Below are 20651 nucleotides of genomic sequence, written 5' to 3' on the forward strand. Positions count from 1 at the left end.
ATATATATATATATATATCTGTCTCTCTATATAAATATATATGTAAACTATATTTCGTATACACATACTTTATATATCATTCTTTCGCAAACATTCGTATATATATATATGTGTGTGTGTGTGTGTGTGTGTGTGTGTGTATGTGTAGATCGTATACATACATATATACATACATATATATATATAGATAGATCGTATATATAAAGATATTATATATATGTGTGTGTGTGTGTGTGTGTTTAGATCGTATACATACATATATATATCTATATCTATATATATAGATCGTATATATAAAGATGATATTATATATATATATATATATATATATATATATATATATATATATATATATATATATATATATATACGATCTATCTAACACTTTTAATAAATTGCTTTAAAGCAACACACGCCTACAGGTTAATTGAGTTTGTTTGTGTGACGGTTTACAGCACAGACATTTTTAAGAGCATGTATATATATATATATATATATATATATATATATATATATATATATATATATATATATATATATATATATATAATACATTTACATGCTCTTTTACATGCACACACACACACGCATATATATATATATATATATATATACACACATGCGAATATATACATATATATGTATATATTCTATACACGTGTATATATAATTTCTAATTTTCTATGTGCATGTGTTCTGATGTCTATGTGTGTGCATGTGCATATGTACTGCGGAAGTAAGTTTTTTTTTGTTTTATTCTCAATAAAATAGAGCGCGAGAAAGAGGGAAAGATAAAGAAAGAAGGAAAGAGATAGAGCGCGAGACAGGAGGCAGGGTGGGGGTGCTGGCAGCAGTGTCGTTTCATGGTGCGGGTACTCTGACTAGCATATGTGCAGTTGCGAGGAGCAACTGCAGTCGGCCACTCTCGCAGGATGGGTGCAGCACGCCGCCGCCGCCTCTCGGCAAAAACGGTTGCTTTTCGTACAATTGTGCCGCTTGATCTTCACTTTTTTTTTTAACATCAAGAGAAAGGGAGAGAAAGGTTATAGATATGGCGAGGAATCATTACCGCCATTGCCGGCCAAGAAACCTTTGGTAACCTCGATGGCAAATTTCAAAAGGGACTAAGCCAGCGGGAAACGCCCGCCTTGACCTGTTATTAAATAATAGATATGATATAATACTATTACTACTGCTAATAATAATAATAATAATAATAATAATAATAATAATAATAATAATAATAATATAAAGATAATTATAATAGGTATAATTATTATTATTATTAGTAGTAGTAGTGGGATGGCTAGTTATAGTAGTAGTATTAAGATTAGTACAGTAGAAGTAGTAGTATTAGTAGTAATAGTACTAGTCGGAAGAAGAAAGAGAAATGCAAAATAAGAAAGAAAAAAGATAAAGAAAAGAAAAACTAGACAAGAATTATTAAATAAGAGATTTCATAATAGTAATAGTAGCAATAATAATAAAAAGAAGAAAAAGAAGAAGAAGGAAAGGGAGCAGAAGAAGAAGAAGAAGAAGAAGAAGAAGAAGAAGAAGAAAAAGAAGAAGAAAAAATAGAACGAATAATGGTTAAGCGTAGACCAATAACTTACACAAATAAAAAAAAAAAATTAAAAAAAGGCAAAACACGAAAGTCACGTTGGCGTCAAGTCTCATCATTACATCGGTTTTGTTTCTATATAAGCCGATAGATTTTTCCGGACTGAATTTTATACCGTGTCAGAAAACTCGTGTTAATCAAAAAAAAAAAAAAAAAAAAAACGATTTCGAAGCTGGAGTAAAAAAAAAAAAAAAAGCAAAAGAAAGCAAACAAACAAACTTGAAATTTGATACAAAAATCAGAAATGCGTATAATTTTTTTTTGTTGTTTTTTTTTTAATTATTCATTCTTCAACTACAACTTCATCAACAGTTATCGATAATTTTGCTGCTGTTTGGTACTACTGTTTATTTTCGCTGTCGGAAAAAAAAAACGAAAAAAGAAAAAAAGAAAATGTGAAACGTACATTATTCAGGTATGTCCGTTCGATGAGAGTGCGTTAGAAACGTACTTCGTGACAGACCGACAGACAGCCAAACAAAGCCATAACGTGACGAACCGACGACTGATGAATCAAGAGTATGAGCCAAAGAAACAAAAAAAAGGTTAATAATCTATTATGCGGCTGGATCCTTCTACACCATCCTGACAAGACCCCAGGAGAGAAAAAAAGCGGAAAATCCTATATATATATATATATATATATATATATATATATATATATATATATATATATATATATATATATATGAGGTTTTATATTTAGTTAAACTTAGCGTGTTCATGTAATAGTTCTCAATTACCTGTAACGCTACGTTTTAGCATGAGCTTTTATTCAGAGTTTAGCTACATATGTGCATACATGTTTCGGTTTAGGCCTTAGATTAAGCTTGCCCTCGATCTTAGCCTTATAATTTAAGTCAAACAATGTATGCGCATATGTAGTTAAAAAAATATGCATAAATAAGAAACCATACCCTATGGGGTGATAATCAACAGTAGTAAGGAGGTAATGCCTGGGTATTCTGATTATATTTGATATAGGTGTATTGCGTCAATATTATATATGAACATAATTGAGGAAAGGTTGACATATACCAAAACGTTTTTAAACTTTAAAGAAGTATTCACGTGAAAAATGTTTATATATATATATATATATATATATATATATATATATATATATATATATATACATATATATATATACTAATATATATATAAGTATATATATATGTTCATGTTTGTGTGTGTATATATATATATATATATATATATATATATATATATATATATATATATATATATATATATATATATATGTCTACTTGTTCTCGGAAATTGTTTGAATCACCCAATGCAAATTTCGGACATTTCTTTACGTACGTAATAAGTCGTCTCTAACAAAAAAAAATAAATAAATAAATAAAATAAAAAAATAAATAAATAAAAGCGATGAAAATTATGATTCCTTAAGGAAACTTTCCTCGCAAATTGGAACTTATACGGTAAGTAAAGTTTCGGTATTTAACGTACCTTTTCAGCCCACTTATTATATATTGAATTTCTTTCTCTTCAATTATATATATATATATATATATATATATATATATATATATATATATATATATATATATATATATATATAAATATGTTTTGTTTGGTTTTATCTTTGTCTCTCCCTATCTATCTCCTTTCTTTCTCTTTTAAAATAGGTGTATCTATGTTCATATGTAAAATAGGTATATTCATATGTCCACATATTGTAGCTCAGACGATTCATATTTACCTAGACCCATTAATCGATAATTAAGAATTTAGAAACACAGGTGCTCATCATAATGGGTTCAAATGTATGCTATATTCATCATAATTTTTTTTTTTTTATGAAAACGGGTTTAAAGGTTTAAAACTTCTTTATGTTCCAAATATCTCAAACTTTTGTGAATTTCTAACGATAGTCATTATAATATCAGTTAATAAATAGGTGCCAAATTTTAGATCCTGTATATGATCTTAAACTATATCGGATGGTGAGGCCCCAGCTTGCGGGCTTTGGGGAGTGTAGAGCCACCCTTTAATTGCAATTGCTCCCAGGTCCACTCTGACCCGTACTGGTAGTACCTGTTAGGGTCCCAACTGTGGGTTAAATAGAAACCGACTTAAAAAAAACAAAAACAAATATACTCTATTAAAAAAATTGTTCTCCAAAATCACTAGATTCGGCATTAAATAACCTGAAAAGGGTTGATATGCCGTAAAACAAAACCAACCAACCAACCCAAATTTTAGTTCAGAGTATTTTTTTTTTTAATTTTTAAGGGATTTTATAAGATATATGTACAGCCTCTTATTTGGAAAGTCAGATATGTAAGATTTTCATTGAATTTGATCCATAGTAATTAGACTTTGATAAAACCAGATTCCGTGCATTACAAGTTATTCTTAAGACTTCTTAAGCTTAAGCAGTAAATGTTGGAAGTTTTCCTAGCATTAGAATCATGCAATGAATTTTGTTACAATGTACAAAAAAGGGTTTTAGAAATAAAGATAAGAATCTACGTGTTGATCTTGATTTCGGACACAAAACTGATGCAAAATTGTTCGATACTTGTAATTAATTCTCCTCCATTTCACCAACCTTCTCGTAGAAATAAAAAGATTTATCGTTTTTGACATCTAATTTACGTAAGCGTCTGTGGTGCATACAGAGACGTATTTAAATTAGATAGAGAAGCGGAGGAAAGAGAAACACTCTTTCTCTAAATGCTTACAAGCTCATGAAAAAGTATTGGAGAGTGGTTGAATCAACATAGAATAAGAGGGCCGAGAAAAAATGGATAGCTTGAAGAAATATGGCTGACTTGTTTAGCTAGTTACAATTACGACGAATAAGAACAATTAAAACGGTTTTTTAAAGCATAATTTAAACCCGAAATTTACGAATACTATAGCATGAACTTTATGTTATTGAAGTAGATACGAAAAAAAGAAAACATTGTGAAACAAACCTTCATAGACTCAATTTCAGCATAATAACTAGCAAGGATACCCGATGTTGTTGGTATTGAATAAGAATCACCATTATGAACTTTTACACTATGCTCATAAATAGGGCTATGACAACAGCATATTCTTTTCCTTGTTTTGATTCTCAGGTATATATCCATTGATATCTTATATGTTTTTATGCAGAGTGATGTGGTTCTCCGTTGATTAATTGTGTCTAGCTGTGTCGAATATATATTTGAGAGTAAAAACAATGAAAAGAATATGCTGTTGTTATAGCCCTACTCATAAAATAGGTTCTTGCCTGACGAGTTGTTTTGTCGTATTTCGGCTCTTCAGTGCGATTAGACATAGCGACTTTCAAACTAATGTTTGAAACCTAACACCTTAGGCATGTCTTTTTTTTTAATTTATATTTGCTTGCATTACCCTTTACCGAGAAATCTCCATTCTAGTTACGTATCGTAATCATCTCATGAAGAACTTCTTCACCATATCTCGGCTGTTTGGTATGGCTAGCTAGACATGGTGATTGTGAGATTTGAACCCCAACTGTTTTTACATTTGCTTGCCTTACCCTTTGCCAAGAGAGCTCTATTCTAGTTACAGAGAGCAATGTGTTTCATGCAAATTGCTATTTTGCCCGTGGATAGATGGTCGCATAACGGGTTCTTATCGTTCTCATCAGCGATCAGAACTGATGCGATTTCATAGGGAAATAAGGTAGGCTCCCTCTACCCTGCTTGAAAACTACTAACGCCCGAAAATATACTGTACCTTTATAAGGCCAACATTCGCCTATGTATGGAGTACTATTGTCATATTTGGGCTGGTTCATCTGCTGCTAGTCTCTCGCTCCTAGACAACGTTCAAAAGAGAGTTGGCAACCTAATAGGTCCTGAACTGTTATCTAAGCTTCAGCCTCTGTCCCATCGACGAAATGTTGCATCCTTCTGCCTGTTCTACAAGTATTTTTATGTTGAATGCTCTGTCGAACTGCAAGCACTTGTACCCCCCCTCGACGTAAAAATCCCCGACAAACTTGACAAGCAGTTAAATCCCACCCCTACAACGTAGAGTTCTCTAGATGTAAGAGAGCTTTCTACTCCAGCAGTTTCTTCCCCGGAACTGCTAGACTTTGGAATTCCCTTCCGGGTCCTTGCTTTCCCAACTGCACTGGCATGCAGAAGTTCAAGTGTAACGTGAACAGACATCTTGCTGCCCAACTCCCTACATAGTACCCCTGTAGCTTAGATCCCTGATAGTAGCCTCCTACATCAAAGTGGCAACGTGTCTTGTTTGGGGTGAAAATGTAATAAAAAAGAATCACCTATTTTTATTAAGAAGAATATGAAAGACACGTGCTTGTCTCTATTTCTGTTTATGCTGACACATTTAGCGATCGATACGCTAAGAATGTTTCCTTACACACAGATGATCCTGAAAGGAACCACGCCTAGTTTTTACACTAAAAAAGGAATCACCATCAATAAATCTCAGAGATCTCAGGAAATCATCAAAGAGGGTGTTGAACGCAATTTCAATGTGATTTATCACCATCGATAAACGGCGAAAATTTATCTTCAATCTCAAAATTTGAATTTTTTTCCCCTTACACTAAGACTGTAAAATTTAACGATATAAAATCAAAATAAATTCTAAGACCATAACTTAAGTGTTATAATATAGATTTTTAAAGAGTTTTCAAAATTGAAATTAATTTACGACTCCTTTCAATAGAAATCCGATGATGTTGTTTATATTAAATCATTCGGAGATATCATTATTATAGAACCAATATTCAAAGATATCAGTATTATAGAACAAATATTCCAGGATATCAATATTATAGAACCAATATTCCAATATATCAATATTATAGAACAAATATTCTAAGATATCAATATTATAGAACCAATATTCAAAGATATCAATATTATAGAACCAATATTCAAAGATATCAATATTATAGGAGCAATATTCCAAGATATCAATATTATAGAACCAATATTCCAGGATATCAATATTATAGGAGCAATATTCCAAGATATCAATATTATAGGAGCAATATTCCAAGATATCGATATCATAGAACCAATATTCCAGGATATCATTATTATAGAACCAATATTCCAAGATATCAATATTATAGAACCAATATTCCAAGATATCAATATTATAAAACCAATATTCCAAGATATCAATATTATAGAACCAATATTCCAAGATATCAATATTATAGAACCAATATTCCAAGATATCAATATTATAGAACCAATATTCCAAGATATCAATATTATAGAACCAATATTCCAAGATATCAATATTATAGAACCAATATTCCAAGATATCATTATTATAGAACCAATATTCCAAGATATCAATATTATAGAACCAATATTCCAAGATATCAATATTATAGAACCAATAATCCAAGATATCAATATTATAGAACCAATATTCCAAGATATCAATATTATAAAACCAATATTCCAAGATATCAATATTATAGAACCAATATTCCAAGATATCGATATCATAGAACCAATATTCCAAGATATCATTATTATAGAATCAATATTCCAAGATATCAATATTAAAAACTCAAACAAAAAGTAAATAAAAACAGTATTGGGACCTAATATAAAAAATATACTGTTTTTTTGCGATAATAATCTTTTGTTACTGCTAGCTCCTCAAGTGGCTTCGAACATTGTTTGGAGCGATTTCGATGAGAACAAAATATTAAAAAGAAAAAAGAAAGAAAATTGGTGTTCAAAGATGTCAGTTTTTTTAGAATTGCTTTTCAAAGATACCAGCATTATAGAACCCGTCTTTTAAGATGCTGGTAATATAAATGTGGTCTTTAAAACTATAATATTTTAGAACCTGTCTTAAAAAAAAAAGCAGTCTAGTAGAATCAGTTTTCGAAAATTCCAGTATTGTAGAACCGGCGCCAAAGGTTACCATTTTCATAACATTGGATATCTGTTCCAGAATAGGTGCATAAGGCTTGAATCATAATCATACGTGAACATTTTTAATATGTGCAAGAATCCAGTAATCCAACAGTTCCAAAATCGAAACAATTCCAAAAAGCAAAACAAAACAAAACAAAACAAAAACAGCGAAATTCTATAAGGAGTTCAATGTGCTTTTTACGCCCATAACCTCGTATCATTTTTATACGTATATATATTTTTTTACGTTTTATAAGACTCAATTTTGGGAATGCATCGTGATCAAAGGATGTAATCAAGTTTTATTGAGTGGGAAAGAAAGCAAGGAAACTGATATTGTTAATGACAGAATCCGTAAATTTGCAGACTCCAACTCCCTCGGGTCACACATGGTATTTCTGGAAATTAATAAAGGCCCTCTTCCCTCGCGTGCACATCCTATCTTTATTACTATTCCTATTTTTATTTTATAATCATGATCATATTTAAATTATATATAACGTAAAGTACATTTCTTTTATAGATGTAATACATATATATATATATATATATATATATATATATATATATATATATATATATATATATATATAAGTGGCTCTAGGTAATTAGTGGTAAGGTTGTATGATAATTTGTTTGAAAAATTATTTTTTTAATATACGAAAATAGGTAAATATATAAATCTTTAAAAAAACCTTTGCAAGAATGAGATATAGGTAAAATAGTTTCACTAGTTTTCTTTTCCTTATAAGGGAAATGGTTTCCATAATGTTTCATTGTTAAAGTGTTTTTTATTCAACAAGTCCGACGAAAAGCTGTTCTTGTGAAAATTTTCAAACCACATAATGTTTAAATTTGCCCGAATAATCTTGAAACAATTGTTAATAACGTTGAAATACAGTATTTGTTGCTATCAATCCCTTCTTTGATGTCTTGGCTTTTGTTAAAACAGTATATATATATATATATATATATATATATATATATATATATATATATATATATATAAATTATGAAAAAATGTTATATTCAAAAATTCATGATGTTCACCATCTTATAATTTACTTGTTTAAATCAGTAAAGATGGTCAACATCATGAATTTTGGAATATAACTTTTTGTCATTTTTTCTATATTATTGTTCTGTAATCACATTGAGCTTCTTATATAAGGATTGATATATAGTAAGAAAATATATTTCTACAGAAATATATATATATATATATATATATATATATATATATATATATACACACACACTAGCAAAAGTACCCGTCGTTGACTGGGTTCAAAAACAGCCTACAGAAAATGGACTCTAATTTATGAAAGTATGACAGGTTATGAAAAGGAAGGGTTGTAAAGAAATAGCTTCGAATTTGGGGGCATCAAAACCAAAGCAAAATATGATGAAAGTAAAAATAAAATAGATAAACCCCATAATTTATTATACCATACCTATTCACACTGAAATACTTATCACAATATTCTGTGGATCTATATTAAAAAACCTTGTTAAACTTTGTGACATATTTCCATTCTATGGAGGTCAGGTGCGAACGAACATCCCATAATTTTATTATACCATATTTCTTCAAACAAACATAATAATCAAAGTATACTTACGCAGATAGATATGAAAAGTCTTTATTAAAGTTTGTGCCTATTTCCATTCTATGGAGGCCAGACGCGAACGCAGACCCCACAATTTTATTATACCACCCCTATTTAGTTAAAACATACTTATCAAAGTATTATTATGTACATCTATATCAAAAACACTTTAAACGTTTTTTTTTTAATTTTTAACTTTTTTATTTCCATACTTGTGAACGCAGACCTCACAATTTTAATGAACCACCGTTCTGTCAGATCAAACATACATATTCCTGTGTCTCGATATATCTTCTATCATTATATGTAATCAGTTTTTTTTTTAAATAGTCAACCATATAGGAGCCTATTCGTGACTACACACACACGCAGACGTTCAGCTTTTTATATATATATATATATATATATATATATATATATATATATATATATATATATATATGCATGTATATATATATGTACACACACACACCGGACGGTAAGTTTTCACCGATTTTGATCAAAATTAAATATACCATGTATGTGTGTATATATGTACACAAAGTAGTCACCTATATTTTTATTAATAAAAATAAATTCATGTATTTTTTTACAATAGTTGTATATTATTATATATAATCCGGGACAAGCACGTTTGACACACCGCTTCCCATCAGATCAGCAAAGTTAAGCAACAATGAGCCAGCCCAGTACCAGAAGAGTGACCACTTGGGAGTTTCGGTGTTGTATGTGCTCTCCGCTTTTCCCGGCATTGTTTCCAGTCGTCCTGGACTTCTCCTTGCCACTGGACTCAAGCAGTGTCGATTCCGGATAGTTGTGATTAGTGATTGCGCAACCCTTGCCTCACAATTACACGGGCAGCTGCCCCAACAGAGGGTATCCTTTGTCTTTCGAAACTGAACGGAGGCATGGATAGAAATATTATGTGAAAGAAACTTCTACTTCCCACGTGTTATATATATTTTCTTTCTGATAAGAAATATTCTTTATAAAAACTCTTTTTTATGATTTCACTGTTTGAAACACTCGATAACCGTTAAAGATTTAACGGTTAGAAAGACCAGAGTGTGAAGTTGTTTTTACTGATATTGCTATTTATTAAACATAAAATTGATTTTTTTTTAATCTCAAGTCAGGCCAGGGATTACCACCATCGTAGCATATCAGAGGAAGAAAAACAAAAAAAAAAAAAAAAAAAAAAACGAAACAAAAAAACTGTCTAATTTTCTTGAAGATGAATATTGTATTACTCAAAAATGTGGAAGAAAAAAAAAGTCAACTTTATTTTTAGTAAATCGCGATATTTATTAAAAGTAATTTCACACTCGTCTGGTCCTTCGAACCGTTAAATCTTAAATTCTTTTATGAGTTTCAATTAAAAACAAAACATTTTCATGCATAACAAAAAGTGGTCAATTAAGTTTTTGAATCCAAAATTCAATAAATACTATGTATTTTCAAATAATTACTTACATATCATAGGGACACACTATTTAATCAAGTAAAAGTTCGATAATCGAAAAAATTCGATTTAGAAAGCGGTCGAATTTTGCCGAAAGTTAGGTTTTATACAACCTAATATCACAAGTGAGTTTGAGAAGTTTTATCACCGCAAAAGCAGAAAGGCCCAGCCTATAAAATTAACTGTAGATTATTTATAAAGACAGGAGAGCGTTCGAAACAAATGTTTCTTTTTAGAGCAAAACTGAGACATGATACTTGGCTTTTGTATGTTTAATTTTTAATTTAAGTAATTATGTAAAAAAAATTATGTAAAAATAATTATGTAAAAATAATTTCATAAAATCAACAGTCGGTTTTTTATAAGTAACAGGGTGGGTTCGAAATGGATGTTTCTGTTTGGAGCACAATTGAAGCATGATACTTGACATTTGCATTTTAACTTTAATGCAAGCCATTTTATATATAAATAATTTTATAAAATCAACAGTAAATTCTCTACAGTGCAATGTTGAGTACAATATATTGTGGACTAAGCTACTACGGGGAAGTATGTAAAGCTTCCTCTCGGTACACTGCGGGTGAGGTCCCAAACTTTATCATAAAAATGTTGATTACAATGAGAATAAAAGTATGGGAGGGTGGAACATGTGTTGACCCTCATTCAATCCAGAACAACGTCGGGTCTTCTTTATATATATATATATATATATATATATATATATATATATATATATATATATATATATATATATATATATGTATGTATGTATGTATGTATATATATAAGTGAACGTGTCTGTGGGTGTCTGCGTGTGTCTGTATACATTTTCCTACGCAATAACTCTGTCAATTTTCAGTCTACAGACTCGAAATTTGATATACAGGGTACTGACATTTGGGAAAATCTTTGTAATCCATTTTCGGTCAGAAATTTGGCGGTTAAGGGGTCAAAGTTCAAAGATTTGACCTTTGAGAACTATACCAAACTCCTACACCAATTTTGGGTCTAAATACTTGAAATTTTAGATATAGGTTCATTGGACATTGATCTAATTTAATAACTTGATTTGAGCCAAAAGCAATGAATTTTAAGGAGCCATAATAGGAGTAAAATTTTAAAAAAATTACCGCTTTTTTTTTTTTTTTTTGCTCAACATACACCTCCAAACACCCAGGCAACGTCAGGCTGTAATGCTAGTATATATATATATATATATATATATATATATATATATATATATATATATATATATATATATAAACTAACAAAATTTCATCTATAACAATCGAGACTATCTGTGAAGAAATTGGAAAAATGGCTTTAGATAGAAGTAAGCGATGAAAACTGATCCACAAAAGCTTGCAATCTTTTGATAATGGCCGCATAAAATGCAATGCTTACAAATGATTGATTCGCAAAGGCGAACCGGGTCCAGCACCACGACCAAACACAAAGTCACCTCACTAACCGTGATCTATGTTGAAAATTATGCATATCTCTTGCTGGCCTCAAAAGACATTTGCGCAAATGTGCAAAACCTTTCTTGCGCCCCAATAATCACACTGTAAGCACAACGGATCTAGTGTGTCAATTCTACGGCAAAATGAATCGCAGCGTAGCTGGCCTAAAGAGCCACTTGCAAACAAATCCAATTTAAGGAGGGAGTAGGGAGACGGGACAGAGGACATGAAATAAAGGAGGTAGACGCGCTCGAAATCGAGAGGACAGCCACCATAATCTAACAATATAAACTCTATTAACATCTATGATTTTTTATGTAATTTATTTTTTTTTTTTTTTGTGTGTGTGTGTGTATTGATATTCATATTAAAAACACTTTTTCTATTTATGGAAAAAGAAAATACAACTTTGTTATATATGGGTCGTGGAATTGCATTCACTAGCAAAAGATCTAACTGATTTGCATATTCTTTTAAACATTTATTTTAATTCATTCCCTATTAGTTTCTCCGGTTTTCTTATGGGATGATCACCTTTAGTTAACTATTACGTATAATTATATTCATGCAGATATTCTACATGATTTATACTTGCGTAATATTTGCGTAAAAAGCTTACAGTAAACAGAACCTCTTTCTAAATGTATTTATGTATGCGTATAAATATTTGTTTTAAAAAATTTGCCCAACAAACTCCTCTGTCAGTTTTTGGTCTACATACATGAAACTTAATATATATTGGTATTCAAACTCATGCGAAACTTCATATTTTGGTTTTAGCAGGGAAAAATCAGTGCAAACGTTTGAAAAGTAAAAATTGGAATTTTCCGGGTGAAGGTCGAATGACGGCATTACGAATATGCATGCTTAACGTAATAGCTTTATGCTATAATTGTTCATGCTTTAATTTTAAGCCTTACAAGTCTTTATAGCTCAGGCATTAACATCAAAGGAAAAAGCAAATCGTAAGTTAAACGTTTTGGTTTCGATCATCGGTGGTGGCGCACGAGTTATTATTTTAAACTTTAAAGTTATTACTATACATTGGGTCCAATATAATATAATAATAAAATCTGCATTAACAAAATATCATATTCAAGCGTATTTTACGACCGGGCAATATCAGGCAGCCTGCTAGAAGTTAACATACTAAGAGTACGAGTAGAACATTGGAAACGTGTTGCTGATATAATTGTCTTATCTATTGTTTTTTTATTACGGTTGGTTGGTTGGTTGTTTTACGGCATCTCAACACTTTTCAGGTTATTTAAGGCCGAATCCAGTTATTTTGAATAAAAAAAAAATTAATAGAATATATATATATATTTTTTTTTCCAAGTCGGTATCTATTTATCCCATAGTTGGGACCCTAAGAGCTACTACCACTCCAGGTCAGAGTGGGAGCAATAACAATTAAAGGGTAGCTCCACACTCCCCGAAGCCCGCAAGCTGGGACCTCACGATCGGATATAGTTTAAGGGCATATCCAGGACCGTTTTTATTACGTAACTCTTATGAAAAAGTAGATACTTTAAAGAAACCTTCTTACATTTTTTAATTATATATATGTGAATTAGTCTTCTATTATCAAGTCTTAGTTGGATATTTTTGATTTTTCGTTCTTTTATTGTCTCATTGAGAAATTTCGTATGTAATCAGGAATTACCCATATAAAAAAGAAATAAAAAATATCCATAATGTACATACCTGTGATAAACTAAAACATCATAAACATCATATTCCAAAAATCCATGAGATCATCAAGTGGTTTTAATGTTTTAATTTTTATAAACAAAATTATTTTTAAGCGATGACTACAAATTTACAGGCATTGCAACATTAATCTCGCAAGTATGAATTATTGAGTTATTTGCATCTGTTTTTGTTTTTCGATTGTTTACGAAATGATAGAAAAACAGTCGCTCTTCGGTTATTCATAAATTGGGTTTTCTTATTATTTGAAAAACAATTTTTTAAAACTATCTGATCAATTCACGTGATTTTTTGAATATGATAGTAACGTTTTAATAGGGGTACTTACAGAGTTTTCTTTCTTTTTATCGTATATATATATATATATATATATATATATATATATATATATATATATATATATATATATATACATTTCCTTGGATTTTACTTGTAAAAATGGAAATTCTTTTAACTTTCTTGAAGTTTTACATGTGGATTTTACCGTCACTGGATTTTTTATCTTCCACCAGACTATCCATTCATGTGTAATCACCTTTTTCTTCACCATATTACCCTCTGCTTCACTTTTTTTGTTTTCAAGTAAGATCTTTGACTTACTTGTTGTTTCATCAAATACTTCTGCATGCAAAATCCGATCCCGCATTTTGCTAATTCCTACCCTTTGATGAGAAGGAAAGTATTTCTTCGAAACTCCGCGAATTAAGGACTATCCATTTATCTAATGTTTCCTTTTCAGATTAAATATGTTTTTAACTCATTTCAAACTGTTTTTTTAGCATATTTTATTAACTGGTTGCTCGTATATATATATATATATATATATATATATATATATATATATATATATATATATATATATATATATATATATATATATATAAGGAGAAATTGTGGACGGGCACCAAAATTTGTTATCCATTTAAAATATTGAGATTTCCGCTGGTGAGCATATTTTTATATTAGTTTACATCTATAGAAAGTGTGTTAATATTTAAATAAAATTAAATATGGCCGAAATAAACAACATTTGCATTAGTGAATCTTAAGAAACCTATTAGCGTCTCTACAATTACAATATTTAATATATCCTCCCTCTCCGGGGTCCTGGATATGACCTTAAACTATATCCGATGGTGAGGCCCCAGCTTGTGGGCTTTGGGGAGTGTGGAGACACCCTTTAATTGTCATTGCTCCTAGGTCCACTCTGACTCGGAGTGGTAGTACCTGTTAGGGTTCCAACTATGGGTTAAATAGAAACCGACTTGAAAACAACAAATATATTCTATTAAAAAATTTTTCTTCCGAATCTTTGGATTCGGTATTAAATAACCTGAAAAAGGTTCATATGCCGTAAAATAACCAACCAACCAACCAACCAACCAACCAACCAAATCCCCCTCCGGGGCAGCATCTAACAAAGGTTATCTAAATCTGGCTTTAATGAACAGTAAACTCTTAATAGTTGAAATTATCACCATTTATTAAGGTCTAACGACCACTCGTTTAGATAGCAAAAAATGGACAGACCTGTATATATAAAAGAATGCTGCCCAAATATACCAATATATATATATACATATACTGCCAACTTGTTTGAGTCACTCAAATGTAAATTTCGGATATTTCTAGAAGTACATAATCGGTCCTCTCTCTCTACAAAGAAAAACAATATATATCTGCATCTGCCTTTAACGAACGATCAGCTCATATTAGTTGAAAATTTTAACACGTGTCAGCCATTTTTAAGATGTTCTAATTGGGTTAAAATTAATTATCTTCTTCGCTCCAAAATTCATTTGCGTAAGTCGTGTTTTCATTAGATTTAATCTAATATTGTATCAGTGACCGGTTGGATCAAAATAACTACAATTATTTATAACTTTTTAGTTTCGTTCGAAAATTCATAAACTCTTTCGTTTAGATTAAAGTCTTATTTTTGTATAATATAAGAGGATATGTGTATTTATTATTATTATTAACTTCTTCTTCTTCTTCTTCTTCTTCTTCTTCTTCTTCTTCTGCTTCTTCTTATTATTATTATTGGCTCACCTGGAGCTTTCACACGAGTCAGCAAACGATCTGATTGCACACCTGTGGTGTTCTCTGGAAGCTGAGTGACAACAAATCTCCCCAGACGTCCAGCTCCCTCCTCCTCCTTCGATAGCATTTGCAAATAAATGTGCATCATCGCAACAGCCGCTTACCATTGATTTCTCGCTGGTAGTGGCCATTGGTTTATACTGGAATTTGAGTGCCACTAAGCCTCCCCAAAATCCCAGTTCTCTTCGCACTTGCCCAGCGGAGGTCTGGCCAGTGCTCCCTCCTCGGTCTTTCCATCCTCCTTGACCCTTCTCGGCTCTTTGGTATCACTTTTTTTTGGGGGGGGGGTGAAACAATGGAGAGATGCATGATGGGGGGGTGTAGAACATGTAGATCTGCAGCTTCCGTGTTCTTCATTCCCTGTAACGCTTCTTTGTTATATTGTCTTGTGTTAATCTCTGCATTCAAGGGTTTTCCTTAATATATCAGCCGTTTTCCTTATCGTTAGGCGTTGTATTTTTGCAGATATTATTATTATTGTTGTTGTTATTATTATAATTATTATTATTATTATTATTATTATTGTTATTATTATTGTTAATATTATTATTATTATTGTAGTAGTAGTAGTAGTAGTAGTAGTCACTACACAAGTCATCATCAGAAATTGCTCACTGACAACAATCGGTGGTGTTCCTTGGAATCTGGATGACAAAAAGTTTTCCTAGATTTCCGGTACTCTTCGTTTCTTTCGATAAACTTTGCAAATAAATTTGCGTTGCTAGCAACGATTATCAGTCAATTATTGGGATTTGGGTCTCAATAAGTCTCTCCTAGGTCCCAGTTCTTTGTGCACTCATCGAGTGGAGGTCTGGATAGTGCGTTCTCACCTCTATTATTATTATTATTATTATTATTATTATTATTATTATTATTATTATTATTAGAAATATAGAAAATTATTATTTGCCATTTAATTTAAACGCACGTGACTATAAATTAGATGGTCAATCTGACAAAGCAAAGCCACTTTCTCTAAACGACCACAAAGACATTAAGAAAATATTAGCGAATGGTTAAAGAAAGGTGCAAAAGACAAGATAAAATAAATATGTGGATATTAAAGATGGTTTGCTGCGTTAATTCTAAATTACAGCTAACTAGAATAATAAAAAAAGAACATTTATTTTGGAACATAACTCAACTCCAGAACTAAATATATATATTTCATAATTTATTTTTTATTAAAGTATGCAGAAAAAAGCCTTAGTAAAAAAAACGTTAGTCAACTAGACTCAACTGTATATATATATATATATATATATATATATATATATATATATATATATATATATATATATATATTAGTAATTTAAAAGGGCAAGTAAGCTTCACAGAATATTCTGCGTTTCATCCTCGGAAAATATCGTCAGGCGCCTGTGTGTAGCTTAATTGCCATATATATATTTTCTAAACTTACTACGTAGCTCTACTTATGTATTGAGCACTATTGAAGTAAATACTGAAAATTATATCTTATATTAATTTGTATTTATATATGATATAGCAATATACCTATATATATCATACTTTTGTGAATGAATAATATATATATATGTACATACATATTAAACATACATATATCTACACACATATATGCACATATATAGACTATATAAGTACGCACATATTATACTATCATCGCGTTCTAAACGCTTTTTAAGTTGTCAATATCTCTCTCTAAATATATATTCACATGCACATGCGCACACATATTATATAACAATATTAGATAATAAAAAGGACGATATATATTTATCCATCCATCTTTATCTATATTTCTATAATTTTATTTTGTGCATTTTTATACTATTATTAAAAACCCTTTTTTCTTCTATTTATTTAAAAAGAAAATACAATTTTCTTGTACAGAGGTGCTGGAATTGCATTCATCTGCAAAAGATGTAGCTAATTTACATATTTTTTAAACATTCATTTTAATTGATTCCCTATTAGTTTTTCGGTTTCCTCATGGGATGATCACATTTAGCTGACTATTATGTGTAAGTAATTCATGTCTCAATTTCTTTCAGTTTTTTTTTACTTAATTTTTTTTAAAGGAATTTAACATTATGTTTAATACCGGGCAACGCTGGGTACATCTGCTAGTTCTTTTATAAATCAATTTCTGAAAAATATTAAGCTCTTTATGTAATCTCGATTTTGATTTTGAGAAGTTTATTTTTATATTGCTGAATCCATTAATTTTGGAAAACAGGTTCTATGCTTCAAGTTCTTTATATCTTTAAATATTTATTCATGGTGTTTAGTTTGGTTGTTTTGTAGAGAAAAATTGGTGTTTTGTTTTTGGCTTTGATTGAGTTTTGCAAAGGGAAAGAAAAATAATAATAATATAAAATAATAATAATAATATAAAAAATAATAATAATATAAAATAATAATAATAATATAAAAAATAATAATAATATAAAATAATAATAATAATATAAAATAATAATAACAATAATATAAAAAATAATAATAATATAAAATAATAATAACAATAATATAAAAAATAATAATAATATAAAATAATAATAATAATATAAAAAATAATAATAAAGATATATACTTGCCTAAAAAGGTTATAGTAAACACAAAACTTTTTCTATATATATTTATGTATGCATATATATATATATATTTATTAAATAAATATTGCCTACCATACTCCTCTGTCAGTTTTTGGTTTCCAGACATGACACTTAATATATAGGGTATTCGAACCAATGCGAAACTTTATAATTGGGTTTTAGATGGGAAACATCAGTGTAATAGTATGGAAATTTAAAAAAAATGAAATTTACCAGGTGAAGGTCGAATGAGGGCCTTACGAACACGTATGCGTTACGTAATCGCTATTGCTTCATGTTTTTACTGTTAGCCTTGCATAAAACATCCATAGTGTAGGCATTACATCGAAGGAAAAAAGTAAATCGAAGGCTAAACGTTCTGGTTTCGTTTATCAGTGGTTGCGCACGAGTCAATATTTTTTTTTTATATAGTAACTACATATTGAGTCCAATATAATATAATAATAAATACGAAATCTGCATTAATCAATATAGCTTATTTAAGTGTATTTTACGACCGGGGAATTCCGGACGGTCTGGTTATATATATATATATATATATATATATATATATATATATATATATATATATATATATATATATATATATATATATATATATACTGAAAAGTCATGAATGAATTAAAGTAAAAAATTAATACGTATATAATATAGAAACATTTGTATATTTTTCACTTTTATTTTTTACAAAACATATATACCTATATATACTAATATATATATATATATACACTGAAAAGTTATAAAGTAAAAAATTTATATATATATATATATATATATATATATAAGATAAAAACATTTGTATATTTTTATTTTTACACACACACATACACACACACACACATATATATATATGTGTGTGTGTGTGTATTGCTTTAATCGTTTATTAATGATTAAAGAAACATGTTTCTACCACGCTTCAGCCGATAATATTAAATTCCACTCAACAACTTTGCTCTGTAACGAAAACGATTTCATGTTATATTGATATTTCGTCTGGTGATGGTCTCAAAGTGTTTGAGAGTATTTTTTTCTGCTTCCCCCCTTTTAAGCGCAATAATTTTGAAACTTATTCACAAAAACTCTCCTCTGCACCTTCTGTAACGACACGTGTACGTAGAAACGTTAATCTAGGCTTCACATTTGTCAGTTTTAATTCCCAAATTTCTAATGATTTTTTTTTTAAATGTTATTTTTATTTTCAAGAAAATACGACGGCGGAAGACTTAATTTAATAGACAATAAACTTTATAATTTGCATTATTATTTATTGTCCACGAGTCTATGCTTATAGTTTTCCAATCTGAGTTAATCTATTATCATCTATCTATCTATCTATCTTTATATATATATATATATATATATATATATATATATATATATATATAGTTGAAATAACAGATTATCATATTATACGTGCATAAAACTTTAAAATTATATACATATATATATTTATATACATATATATAAAATTATATATATATTTATATATATATATACTTAAATTTTTGTATTTTATCATATATATATATACATATATACACACACATATATGTATATATATTAAATGAAAGATGAGGTAAAAATGTTATATGTAACTTATATCATCAGAACAATAAGGAAAAGTTAAAGGGAAACTTAGGACAAAACACTTTAGCTCACGGCATTTCAAAACTATATGCTTCTCACCATTTCAATTTATATTATTGCTTGCTTCTCTTACTAAGTCTTAACTTTTCTTTACTTGATAAGTTTGCTTTGTTTAAGATTTTAATCATTCTTAATATGATTATATTAAATACATATATATATATATATATGTATATGTATATATATATATATATATACACACACACACACACCCGTATATATATATATATATATATATATATATATATATATATATATATATATATATACATACATATTAGCAAAAGTACCCGTCGTTGACTGGGTTCAAAAACAGCCTACAGATAATGGACTCTGATTTATGAAAGTATGATAAGTTATGAAATGAACGGTTGTAAATTTGGGTTGAATTTGGGCGTATCAAAACCGAAGCTAAATATGATGAAAGTAAAAATAAAATTGATAAACCACATAATTTATTATACCATACCTGTTCACACTGAAACACTTATTACGATATTCTGTGGATTTATATTTAAAAACCTTG

General features: G+C 29.4%; 1 long non-coding RNA gene across 16 annotated transcripts in view; it reads left to right on the top strand.

The window, feature by feature from the left end:
* LOC145278061 (uncharacterized) overlaps positions 1 to 20651 on the top strand; it is a 797888-nt gene that overhangs the window by 694592 nt on the left and 82645 nt on the right. Inside the window, exon 1 of one of the 16 annotated variants that reach the window (XR_013868292.1) lies at positions 2855 to 3069. The exons of 14 other annotated variants lie outside the window; for them this stretch is intronic. This is a non-coding gene — a long non-coding RNA (uncharacterized LOC145278061). Of the gene's footprint in view, positions 1 to 2854; positions 3070 to 20651 lie in introns of those variants that run through there. One more of the 16 variants, XR_013868296.1, reaches the window with a different exon arrangement.

This window comes from Euprymna scolopes, chromosome 6 (genome assembly GCF_053919585.1).
Source record: "Euprymna scolopes isolate OS-2025 chromosome 6, ASM5391958v1, whole genome shotgun sequence".
In the NCBI taxonomy this organism is placed as follows: domain Eukaryota; kingdom Metazoa; phylum Mollusca; class Cephalopoda; order Sepiida; family Sepiolidae; genus Euprymna; species Euprymna scolopes.